Source organism: Sander lucioperca, chromosome 17 (genome assembly GCF_008315115.2).
Source record: "Sander lucioperca isolate FBNREF2018 chromosome 17, SLUC_FBN_1.2, whole genome shotgun sequence".
Classification (NCBI taxonomy): domain Eukaryota; kingdom Metazoa; phylum Chordata; class Actinopteri; order Perciformes; family Percidae; genus Sander; species Sander lucioperca.
The window spans coordinates 27,180,158-27,193,498 of NC_050189.1; the positions used below are offsets into that span (position 1 = coordinate 27,180,158).

At 38.9% G+C, this 13,341-nt stretch overlaps 1 protein-coding gene and 1 long non-coding RNA gene across 2 annotated transcripts in view; one reads left to right on the forward strand and one right to left on the reverse strand.

The window, feature by feature from the left end:
* rbfox1 (RNA binding fox-1 homolog 1) overlaps positions 1-13,341 on the reverse strand; it is a 288,454-nt gene that overhangs the window by 201,691 nt on the left and 73,422 nt on the right. The window lies entirely within an intron of this gene.
* Positions 1-13,341, forward strand: part of LOC116052931 — a 107,401-nt gene that overhangs the window by 85,578 nt on the left and 8,482 nt on the right. The gene's annotated exons all lie outside the window — the stretch shown is intronic.

Here is a 13,341-nt window from a genome sequence, read left to right on the forward strand (position 1 = left end):
CCCCCACGAGCAAGCACTTTGAAAGAATGACTGGAGTAACAGGCGAACCAGCTTCCCTGATCTTAGGGTTCCCCCACCTGCCAAATCCCACTTTAACCCATAGTTATAACAAGGTTATAATTAAATGATTCAACTCTGATTCATGTTCGTTTTATTTCATTCATTGCCAACACAGAATCTCCAGTTGTTTCTGAGTAAACAAAAGCACATGGGTAATTATGCAGGATGACAAATGTTCAGGTGCAGGTAGCTCGGCTGTCGGATATTTTATCTATGAATCCCTTTCACTGGTGGGAGTTATGGAGCATTCCATGCAGCAGTAATATTGCGGTGTTAATAAGGGCGTTTTCACACCTATAGTTTGTTTGCTTTGGTCCGAATCAGTTGATGACTTTGTAAACTTGACGCGATTTGGCCTTGGTTCAGTTTCGTTTCACACCATGGAAAAATCCAAGCGTACCAAATGCGTCATTACAAATGACGCAAGAGCGTTCACTCTGCTTATTGGTCAGACATTTCTGGGGCGGGAGCAAGAAAGGAAATACAGAAAGAAGGTCCAGTGTTCTGGACTAGTGCATATTTCTTGCATCTCGATGGAAATGCGCGTGACGACGAGCTTGACCGCAGTCTATTTCTGTGAGAGAAACACTACAAGCTGCTACAGTTTGCATGTTCTGCCGCATAGCAGATTGCAAAGCAGATCTGACTACAGGAGACATTAGCTCACACTTGTGGAGGACACATACAGTAGATGGTGCGGTTCGAGGTCGAATCACGTTCTCACCACAAACGAACCGCTCCAGAGTTCGTTTCTTCTTCAAGGAGGTCTCGGTACGCTTGTTTGGTCCGCTTTTGGTGCACATGCAAGTGTGATTGCTGCATTCAGACCTGCCCAAACGAACCGTGCCAAGGGGGAAAACGAACTCTAGTGCGATACAACCAAACTAAATAAGGCAGGTGTGAAAGCCCCCTAAGGCTCATGTCACACTTGTTCCAAAATGTTTTATATCTTATCTTATATATCTTTGATGAAGTGAAAACACAGTGAAAGGGTCAAAACACAGACAACACCCAAAAACGATTGTGGGGCTATTTAAATATACACAGTTGCCATGAATACACATTGCTCAGCCTCTATCCTGTCGCTACCACAGCAACCTGTCAATCACAAGGTAGCCAAGCCCTAAAGCATCCCATGCTTTATCGTCTATTTTACTCTAAATGGGACCATACTTTACAAAATAAACATCATGCTGTATTGAAGAAGACTTGAAACTAGTGATTGAGGCCATAAAACTATTAGGACAAAGTTTACTGAGGTAATAAAGCAAATGAGAAGTAGGCTCATTTTCTCAATCTGACTTTTTTTTGGAGTTGGTGGTGTCGCCATCTGCTCAATCTCGTTGCCTTCAAGGCGCTACTAAAACCAGAAGCAATGAAGACTGAGGTCGCTAGCGCTAAACCCACCAGACTCCATTTAAAAAAAACAATACTTTTATAGCGTATATAGAGCCAACATATTTTCACATGTAAATCGGTAAACTATGAATACTTGAATAAAACAAAACAGAAGTTTCTTAGATCAGCTCTCTTGTTGCCCAGTCTCTGCCTTGCGTTCCTCTCTCAGGAGGACATAAACCCACTAGCACATCCACTGATCTCCTTAATCTCTACATCCAGCAGACCTCTGTCCTTTGTTTATCATTGCTTTTTCTCTTGCTTCCTCATTGTTTTTTGCCTATTGGGGGAGTTTTGCTGTGATTGCCATAGCTTGAACATTGATTTGGGAGAAAGAGGATAACCCTATGAGGATTATGAAGGGAGAGATAATAAGGGAGGAAAAAGGACGTTGGAGAAAATTGTTCAGATTGTATGCTGATGCTTTCTTGTGTGTTCCCAAGAGAGACATGTGTATTGCATCACAATAAGGCAGTGGGAAAGAATGAGAGAGCTCTGGTAGTCTTGATGTTTGTATTTTATGTATCCTAATTTTATCAATGAAGTCAAACTGAACATACAGTGGCACTCATACGTTTATGAACCCATGCAAAAGTTGACTAAAAAGCGGAATAAAAAAATCATCTTTTGGAAATTGATCTTAATGCCTTAATTAAAGAAATTAGGAAAAATCCATCTTTAAGGACACCAATTTTCTTTGTGAATGAATAATGTATCGTAAATAAATAAATGTTCTTACTTAAAATACAGGGGGCATAAGTAAGTACACCCCTATGTTAAATTCCCATAGAGGCAGGCAGATTTTTATTTTTAAAGGCCAGTTATTTCATGGATCCAGGATACTATGCATCCTGATAAAGTTCCCTTGGCCTTTGGAATTAAAATAGCACCACATCATCACATACCCTTCACCATACCTAGAGATTGGCTTGGTTTTATTTCAATTAGCCTAATAGCTGGTTTGATTTGCATTCAGAGATGATTTTATGAAAAGTACCCCATGCCAATCTCTAGGTATGGTGAACGGTATGTGATGATGTGGGGCTATTATATATATATATATATATATATATAAAGACCAAGGGAATTTCATCAGGTAGCATAGTATCCTGGATCCATGAAATAACTGGCCTTAAAAACAAAAATCGGCCTGCCTCTATGGGAATTTAACATAGGGGTGTACTTATTTATACCCCTGTATTTTAAGGAAGAACATTTATTTATTTACGACACATTATTCATTCACAAAGAAAATTGGTGTCCTTAAAGGAGAATTTCGGTCGATTTCAACCCGTAGCTCTGTTGTTTGTAAATTTGGAGTGCTGTCAGTAGCGAGAAAAATGAAAACAATCGGTGCTGCCTACACCGTGTTATCCTCCTGCTAGAGTTAGCAGCCAACAGGCTTAAACAGGGCAAGTTTTAAACTTGCTTTTAGCCTCTAAACATGTTTGAAATGTCAGTACAAGTCCCTACCCATGTGCAGTTATTCCTACCAAGGGAACACAGCGAATTTGACTGCAGTAGCTGTGACAGAAATGCATAAAAGTTGTGTTAATCCATACCTCTGTTTCCTGGTTTCTGGTGAAATTCACACTAGTCGATTGCCGAACTCATACAATCCAATATTCCAAAACGTATTTTTCCCCCCAAAAAACGATTTGCCGTGGTTATTTCCATAGTAATGACTGTAGCAACAAGCTGTAACCTGACACCACACCACAGCTCAGGCTGCAGAGTGGCCGGCTGGAGTTCAAAAGTTCAACAGCTATCGCGGGAATAGTGCAAATTAGCATAAACAGATATGATAGTGCAATGCAGGTGAAGATGTGCATCTGTGCAACTATGCAATGGGGTTTGACAGAGATAATGGAGTAAGGGTGTACAAAAACAGTGGATGAAAGACGGGGAACAGTTAGCACGTACAGTGATCAGACAGGAGCACAGGCAGACGTGCTTTGAAGGCAGTTAGTGAGATAAGGGTTTTGAGTTTCAGGGTTTTTTGTAGTTCATTCCAGTCATTTGCAGCTAAGAACTGGAAGGAGTGGCGGCCAAAGGAGGTGTGGACTTTTGGAGTGACCAAGGAGACTTGACTGTCGTGACTGTTTTCCCAAGACGGCACCCGCCTGTATATGTGAACAGTACTGTCTTTCTAAACTATCTTTTTAATAAACTGTCTGTACACTTACAAAGTTCTCAATGCTTCGGTTTACATGTAGGGATCCTCATTATGCTATCGTGGAAGTGTGATGCTATTTTGAGCCTTGTTAGTGGTATAGAAATAGCAATTTACTTTTACTTTCCTCGTGCCCCTACGACTAGCCTTATAAGCTAATTAGCGGTTTGGGCTAAAACTGGTCACATTCGATTAGCATGAAAACATGTCCCAGAGAACGGATGACTCGGTAATCATGTGTTATTAACCCCTAGGTTCATTTTGGGCCAGATTTCTCCTTTAATGTTACAAACAGCTGGTTGAAATGGCAGAGATTAGACGGAGCCTCAACGACCGCCCGAAAGCACGGTAAAGTTATATGGTCAGGCCCAGCGCTAGAAGCCGCGACTCAGAGAAATTAAACGTGTTTTCGCCAATTTGACAAAAAAGTTAGAACGGAAGTACAACGAGGCGTTGTCATGGAGATGATACACCGTCTAAAAATGCAAACAGCCAAAGAAAATCTTACCGTGGTCCTTAAAGCGGCGCTACTAAGAGATTGACAGGAGAGTGTGTGATTACGTATTGATGGGATGCCCATTACCAGAGCAGTCATTCAGCTGAAGGCCTTGGAAACATTTACCGTTAATTTAAATGTGACACTTCCATCTAAAAAAATATTGAAAATATTATTTTGTTTAAAAGATGTTAAAAACAACAGCCTACCTTGTTTTAGTCAATGTGTTTTCATTAGAATTATTTTCAAATAAAATTATTTTCTTTATAAAAACAAGATTTGGTCTTCAAAAAGTATTTTTCCAAAAATTTGTCTTAAAAGAGTGGGGGGGGTGTCTTATATTCGGAAGAGTACGGTATATATACATATATATTCATTTCTTTCTCTCTCTCTCTCTCTCTCTCTCTCTCTCTCTCTATATATATATATATATATATATATATATAATAATGGCATTATGAAAATGTTGTATGACACCACACTGGCACTATTTTCTGTTTCAGATATGCAATTTTACGCTAGCACACAGGCCATAGGTAGCTACAGTGTATTTTATTAAGTAAGCCAATACGTGTTTATGTACAGCAAATACTTCTACTAAAGTAGGTATGAGCTTCGTGGGTAACCAGATGTAGTGCACATTAGCCTGTGGATACTACAGTTAGCCACTCTACTAAAGTGGACAAAGGGAGAACAAAGTGAAAGAGAGATAGAGACAGAGATGGAAAAAAATCTTTAGGCAGTCCAGACAGAAGCCAGAGAAAAAATAGAGAGAGAGATTTTAGAATTTTACACTTATTTTTACATATTTATTTTAAGTGCTAATGCATTAAAATCCCAATTTTAAAAATAATTAATCGAGTAAAGACATCGAAGTAAAAAGCATCCAAATCTCCAATGTTTTTATAAAAACTGAATTCCAGCTGTTCCAGAGTCTGGCCCTGATGTTACACAGCCACACTGACCTGACCGCCTGCCCTTCTTTGTTGTCCTCTCCGTTCTTGCTGCTAACATAGATAGCACCTGAAAGGTAGTTTAGGAGCTGACACTTGTCTCGTCTGCTTTTTTGTAGGCAGCTCCAATGATAAAAACCCTCTCAGTAAAAACCACACCAAAAAGACTATAAACATGTTCAAAGAGAGAAGAACTCTGTGAGTCTCTTACACTCAGTAAAAACATGGTAAACAGCAACAAAATGGACACTTTAAATAAAAGCATTGGAGGCAATGGTACCATGTACTGTTTATCCTCCACTGGAGGCCGGCTGTCCGTTTTTTTGAGGTGAGGTTTATATAAAATCCTCCACTGTGGGCCAGGTCCTTTTTCTCCTAGTCTCTCGGATGAGACAGTGGGGAGCCTGTTGCACAGCCCGGCCTTGTGTATGGTCATCACACAGTGTATGTAGAAGAGAGGAGCCAGAGAGAGAGAGAGAGAGAGAGAGAGAGAGAGTTGGCACAGTAGCGCAAAGCCCTGTGCAACACTGTACACCTAAGCCATGCAGAAAATGCTGGAGTAAAGAAAAATGCCTGCTGATCAAAAGCCAAATGAGCCTGGCAGGAGAGAGAGAGAGAGCCTACAAAGAAATGGCACAGGGATTATAGAGGGGGCTGGATCTCACACCAACTGCTACGGCATGAGCCGTTCGGCCACAACAGCTGGCTGCTGCCAACCAGATGTCAATCCATCACTGCTTTAGTAGCAAATCATTCACATAAGCTCAGTTATGGGGAATGACTCATTTCTGAGTGTTATGAAAAGGCTAGTGAGGTGTTTCCTGAATGGGGCTTTATGGCAGATCACAGCTCCCAAGCTAAATGTCAGGCTTCATCATCTCTCTCTCTCTCTCTCTCTCTCTCTCTCTCTCTCTCTCTCTCTCTCTCTCTCTCTCTCTCTCTCTCTCTCTCTCTCAAATTCAACTTTCAATTTTAAATTTCAGTTTGCTGGCATGACAAAATCAATAGATCTATGTTGCCAAAGCATAAGAACAAACATACATATAAACAACAACGAGTAAATACATCTGATATAATAATACAAGTAAACAGGATAATTATGATATAATTGCAGATAATAAACAAATTCTGTGCATGTCCCTCAAAGGGTACGTTGAAACAATAATATAAAAAAGGGACAAAAAACAAAGAATAAAGATGATAATATATACAATTATATACTTGTAATACTATTGTGCCTTATATTGTGGCAGGAGAAGACATATTTAGCTGCCAGCCATGCCGGGATTTTATCTTCCCGTAATAAAAAAGGAAGCTTTTTGTCCTCAGTGTAGGTAGTGAAGCCTGGTATATGTTTGTCATATGTTTGGAAATATTTGGTTCTTAAGTCTCCTTATTTGGGACATGTACATAAGACCGGCTACACACTGGCTGCGTGGCGTGAACGTGTCAGCTGCGTGGCGTGTCCGTTTTTATTTTAGCTCCCATGTTAACAGGTTATAGCTTGTACACTGCCTGCGTGACACGCAAGTGTGTTGGAAGCATTTCCAGGCAAAATAGAATACGAAAAGATGTTTATATGTCATTTTGACACGAATACATTTAATAAATGACATTTTAATGTTTCAAAGTCTCTAGGTTTTGACATAAATGCAGATATAAATGTAATTAAAAAAAATTATAATAATTAATTATCCATTTTCAAATATTGCACCTGTCAATACAGAACGAAATATTCTGTAGTCTATTTTGCCGTCAATTCTGCCGACGTTGTCTTTGCTATAATCAAATCAGTATATATTTATGTTTAACATGAAGTATACTACTGCTTGAGTGCAGTTTATCAATGGGAAACATACATGTGTACAGACAAGGCTAGCAGCAGACATGTTTCTGGTGTGCAAAGACATAGAAAACGCCACGCAGCCGCCATGCAACTGACACGCAACAGTGTAGCCGGCGTAAGAAATGTAATTCAGTTTGGATGTCCTGGTGGCAGTGTGTACAGACACGTTTCTCTCTTGGTCTCCACAATTTTAAATGTCGACCTCTTTCAATTTCCAGCTCATGGTCACTGACTCTGTATTTTGTTAAAATTAGTTTTTCGTTTCGTTTTTTTGTTTTGAGATATTCGGCTAATTGGATATCTGTGTTCAGGGATTGATAACAGAGGAGTTTGCGTTTTATTTTCATTTCGCCATTGTTCTGTATACTCGTCTTAATTTATTTTCAAATCTTTTGATTGAAGACTGAGGATTGTGTCTGTGGCGGTTCTGAGGCTCAGTGTACCTGTCTCTCTCTCTACCTGTCGGAGCTTTGTATGCAGTAACATTTCTATCAGCTTGATTTAAATGCTGCCTAAATTTAATTGACCTTTTTTGGATTTTAATGTGAATATACAGAGTTCTGCTCTGCATGCATTGTTTGGGGTGTTTGGGGGAACTTTTAGAATAATTTTACAGAATTACAATTGTAATTCTTAAGTGGGAGTTTTTTTTAGTGGGCCCCAGACTTCACTTCCATAAAGCATTATTGGTGTTATCAGAAAATTGTAGATTTTTTGCCAAATTCTTGCGGGGATATTTCTTTTCAAATTTGCATTTGATTGCATGCAAAGCTCTCCGAGCTTTATTACATAGTGTGTTTATGGCCAGGTTGAAACTCCCTGATGCACTAATTTCAACCACTAAGAACCCTTTTGTTCTAGTAGGGTGTTGCCCAGAGTGAAGTTGTAACTCTGGCTTTTTCCCTGAGATCTGGCTCTCCTCTGAAATAACCTTCTCATGAATGTCAGCAAGACTAAAGAGATGATAGTAGACTTTAGGAAGAAGGAGGGAAGGAACTGCGTCCCTTAATATCAACAGATCCTCATTGGAGAGGATGGACAGCTTCAAGTACCTTGGTGTTCACATTACCGAGGGTCTAATCTGGGCGCTTCGTTCTGACTCAGTGGAGAGAAAGGCAAGGCAGAGACCGTTTCACTTCAGACGCGAAGGATGAAGAATGAGGAAATACCAAGTACCCCCTCAAATACTGAAGAATTTCTACTCCTGCATCACTGAGAGCGTCCTGATGGGGAACATCACTACATGGTACCGAAACGGCACCGAACAGGAGTGCAAGGCCCTGCAGAAAGTGGTTTGTTTGGCTAAACATACAATAGGCGGTGCCCTTCCCTGCCTAAAGTATACTGACAGCGGGTGCTGAATAAGGCTAGAAAAATCATTAAAGATTCAAACCACCCGGGTAACAGCCTTTTCTCCCTGTTGAGGTCGGGAAGAAAGGTACCGGATAAACCACCTTCGAAGGTGCTCAACAAGGTCCTCAGCCGGGGTCATAAAACAGAAATCACGGAAATGACTATGACAATATAGATTTTGCTAATAGTTTTAGCGATCACTTCATCTCTGTAGGTAAAAACCAACCTAAGGGTGCTTCTTTCAGACAATATCTCAAAGGCAACTATCTGAATGCCTAAAATGACAAAGATTGCTAAAATTGTGCCAGTATTTAAGTCTGGTGATAAAAATGATATGTACAATTACAGATCTATATCTACATATTGCCTACATTTTCCAAAGTACTGGAAATAATTGTATATAGTAGACTCAGTGATTACTTAGATAAATCAAACATTCTTGCTCCATCAGAGAATGGCTTTAGAAAAAAAGAGCACCACTTGCGATTCTGGATCTCATTAAAAAAATTAATGATGCGACTGACTAAGGTGACTGCGGCATTGGACTTTTCCTTGATTTATGTGGGAATTATGTCCAAAATAAGGCCCTAAGGCCAGTCTAATCTGACTCCAGTTAATTAATTCCCACACCTTCTTTATATCGGACTTAAGTTTACCAAAACACAAGGATCAATCTGAGACGAAAAGTTCAGTTAAGCAAAGTTTACTGAGTCCAGCATAAGAGTTACAACACAGCTGAGGGTTCACAAAAACAGAGTCTAAGTTTCCCTAGCAACAGACATGAAGTCAGAGCCCGGTCCACCAGGATCTCGGTTCGAATGAGCCCTGATCTATTGTCTCCCTTAAGCTTTTATCCTCCCCTCACAGGGGGGTGTCTCCTTGTTTCTAGGCAGAAACCGTTATTTTCACAAACACACACACCAAGGTTGGGGCCTCTGTGTGGTGCAACTTCCTCTCCTAATCTCGTAACTTTAACTGTCTTTCCTGTTTTTCTGCTTATCTGTCTGGTACACAATGCACTTTTATGCCATATAAGGCTTAACCTATAGTTAAAGGCTTAAGCTTAACCTTCTTGTGCATCACAGTTCACCCGTAGTACTTTTAACCACTTCCTCAATGCCTGCACACAGCTCTTTTGCAACAAACACAAATACAACTTTAAGCTAATATTCTACATTTATCAACATTGAACATTGAAATTCTACTAAGGAAACTTTAACATTATGGTGTCAGAGGCACAGCTATAAGCTGCTTCAGAAGCTATATGTATGGGAGGGAGCAATATGTACATGTGCATGGTCATAAATCTCAAAGTAAAATCATTGAATATGGGGTCCCCCAGGGATCCATCTTAGGGCCACTACTCTTCATACTATATATATATATATATATATATATATATATATATATATATATATATATATATATATATATATCAATGACTTTGTAAATTTCTCTAGTATCCTACATAAAGTATTATTTGCTGATGATACTAACTTATTCTTATCTCACAAAGATTTGAATGATCTGCAAAATAATCTAAATGAGGAATTAATCAAGGTGGATAAACGGTCAAATTATTGAGTGAAAACACAAAATTTCTGGGGGTGCATATTGATGATTTTTTTAACTTTAAAATTCATATTGATGAACTGACGAAAGGTAAATGCTCCTACTGACCCTCTGTTCCACAGCTACAGTCTTCTGAAGCTTGCTGAATGTAATATATTTCACAATGCCTGTATATTGTTGTAAATATGCTTACCGACATACTCTGACTTCATTCCAATCTACTCTCAAGCTGTGGTCTGCAGAGGGCCACAGGTCTGGCATGAGGTTGAAAACACTATAAAAATGTCTTTGTCTGTGTCTGCTTTCAAAAAGAGTCTAAGACAACTACTAAAATATGTTAAAGCTTTAATACTCTAAACGGCTGGCGACTTCTAAACAAGTGACTCCTAAATCTATTTATTTTATTTCTACAGTTATGTTCACTTGTTGTAGGTTAATGTTTATTGCATTTTATCTATTTAACCAATGCTTAGACTGATGGAATAAATGATTTGGGACCACTTAGGTAGGGTTAGGGTAGTTAGGGTTTCTTCTTCTTGTAGGTTGTAAATGATATTGTATAATACATGCTTCCTTTTTTATTCAAACAATATGATCATTTTTATAATGTGTATTATTTGCTAGTGTTTGGGCCCCTATACGCAAGCTTCAAATTTGAAGCTTGTGTATAGGGGCCCTATTTATAGTTTACCAGGGTGTCCCATTTCACATATTTGCATTATGTCTTATGATTGTTGTTGTTGTTGTTGATTGTCTTTTAACTTTTGTGAATAAATTGAACTGAACTGAAAGCATGACGACAACAGATCAGAAAATGGGGACTGACCAATGAACCTTGTACTCTGGAAAAAAAAAAACTCATTCATTGCTGAACTCTATTAGCCAGTTCATTTACTGTGAAGAAGAGGAAAGAGATGGATCAATGCATAGGTGATGTGTTAAAGTTAATAAATACATTTCAACTACTAAACATATTTTATGCAAGCCAAAAGTGGTTATTTTTACTGTATCCAAAATATATTTAACACTTCCAAATGTTGTCAAACTACAGAAAAACTAAATGCCTGGTTTTAGTTCAAGTTAAAGATCATACTATATATAGTGTAATATTCAGTAGCTACCTGATAAAACAAGTAGCATTAATAGCATTAATGTGTGAGCAGCACAGGATTTTTGGCAAAACAATTTATATATAGGAAACTGTACATTATTGCAGTTAAAAGCCATGGTACCATGTCCATTGTGTGCAACGGGCAATATAAAGAGACCATTAGTGTATGTTACACACTGTTGCAGCTGGTGCCGTGGTCCTGCTCAACGCCCTGCTTTGCACTGGATTGGGGTGGCACCTAAATGTCGTGGTTGCAGCTGCTGCCGTGGTCCTGCTCAAGGCCCTCCATTGCTACTACTATTATTTCTCATAGTTCTATTATATTTAGTGGTACTGCTACTGTTCATCATACTAACTGCTATAATTATTATGAATCATGTCTCTGTGTCCCAACCGGCAGCGGCAGATGGCTGCCCACCAGGAGTCAGGGTCTGTCCGAGGTTTCTGCCTGTAAATAGAAGATTTTCCTCGCCACTGTTGCACCAAATGCTTGCTCTTGTGGGGGAAATTGTGTCTTGGCATGTGGTTTAGATCTTCTGTATCTGTAAAGTGTCCTGACATAACTCCTGTTGTGATTTGACACTTTAAATTAAATTGAATTGTTTCTAATATCATGTTCATGCAGATCATGCCACTTTTTCTGTTTTTTTATTTTTTATTATTAGATAGGTAAGGGAGGAATGCAGGTAAGGGAGAGTGGTATGTAGGTTAATTATGAATGTATTTTGCCAACCACTCTAAAATCTGTTGGGAATGAAAGCTGGGAGGCATAGATGGAAACAGAGAGGGGGTGGAAGGCAAGAATGAGTGAGAAGATGCTGAATAAGCAAGAATGCTTGCAGCCCCAGTGGGGGACTGTGCCTCAACCACTGCAGTCAGCTCATAACAGACTGTGAGAGAGGTTGGAAGATGGAGAGAGAAAGGGGTGTCTTAGTAGAGATACTAGATGAGGACAAACAATACCCACAAAAGCCCTGCTAGCGGCTCCTAGAGGATGCAGGGTTCATTACGTGCACAAGGGTGGCATGAAAAACATAGTATTATAGTCATTTTATATATATATATATATATATAGACGCCGAAATGGATGCCAATAAGATTCTGAATGGAAAGTTTACTTTTAAAAAGTTGCCAAATGGTTCCATTGACAAGACCAAAGTGATCTGTGTGTTTTGTCGTTGTGAACTGAGCTATCATCGCAGAACGTCCAGTCTGAAATACCACTTGATACAGCTGATGCAAATTCTCCGCCCCCTCGTCAAAGCCAGGCGACAATGGATGACTTCAGACCATAGACTGTATATTAATATTAACAGTCTATGCTTCAGACAGAAGCACATGGATACCACAACTAAGAACAAACTTAAAAAAAAACATTTGCACAAAGCAAGCCGATCCACTTTTTCACATTGATAAGAGCATTAAAATGAGAAAAAATAATGGGCCAAAAAAAAAATCAAGGACTTAGAATAGATAAAAAAATGTGCGATTAATTGTGATTAATTGTGAGTTAACTATGACATTAATGCGATTAAATATTTTTATCGTTTGACAGCAATAATATATATATATATCTATATGACAACAATAGTGCTGATGTAGATATACTAATATTCAATTATTTTGTTTTAAAGACTTTTTTTATTATTAATATTTATTATTCACGTCTATTTTAATAATGTCATTAATTTGTTTATTAATCTTAAGTTTTATTATCATCTCTGCCACAATTGTTTTACCACTCTACTAAGGTTTACTAAACATACACCCTTGCTTAGACTCAAACACACTCATACACACACTTTCCCTATACAAGATTTGTACATTGTCAACATTCAACATAACTGCTGTATATTGTCTGTAACTGACTGTAACTGTCTGTATGTCTTTGTATGTGTATTGTTTACTCTTTATGTCCCCTTTTTGGTGTACACTATCTTCACCAATAAAAAAATAAGAAAGTCATGGCTACCTACTGTTTGACTGACAAGTTTCTGTGCATTATACTTAGCCTCATTAGCTCCACTCAACATAGCAGCTGTATCCTTCTTTTCTCTCAATCTCTCTGCTTTCCACTCTTGGCCGGGTTAAAGAAAAGGGGAGCACACTTTACACTGACAGAGCAGCCAAATACCAATAGAGAATACATCAGCTTGGCAATTATTGGATTATCTCACGCTGATATTGTTACCGCCAAGCATTCACTCCAATCATTGATTGCATTTTTCAATTTACTTCACCATTAATGCGAGTGGCCCGACTGAACAATCTTGTGATGAGTCCATGGCTCAGTCGATAAGTCCCGCCCCTCAGGTACTTGTCAAAGGGTGTGTGTGTGTGTGTGTGTGTTTATGTGTGTGTGTGTGTGTGTGTGTTTCC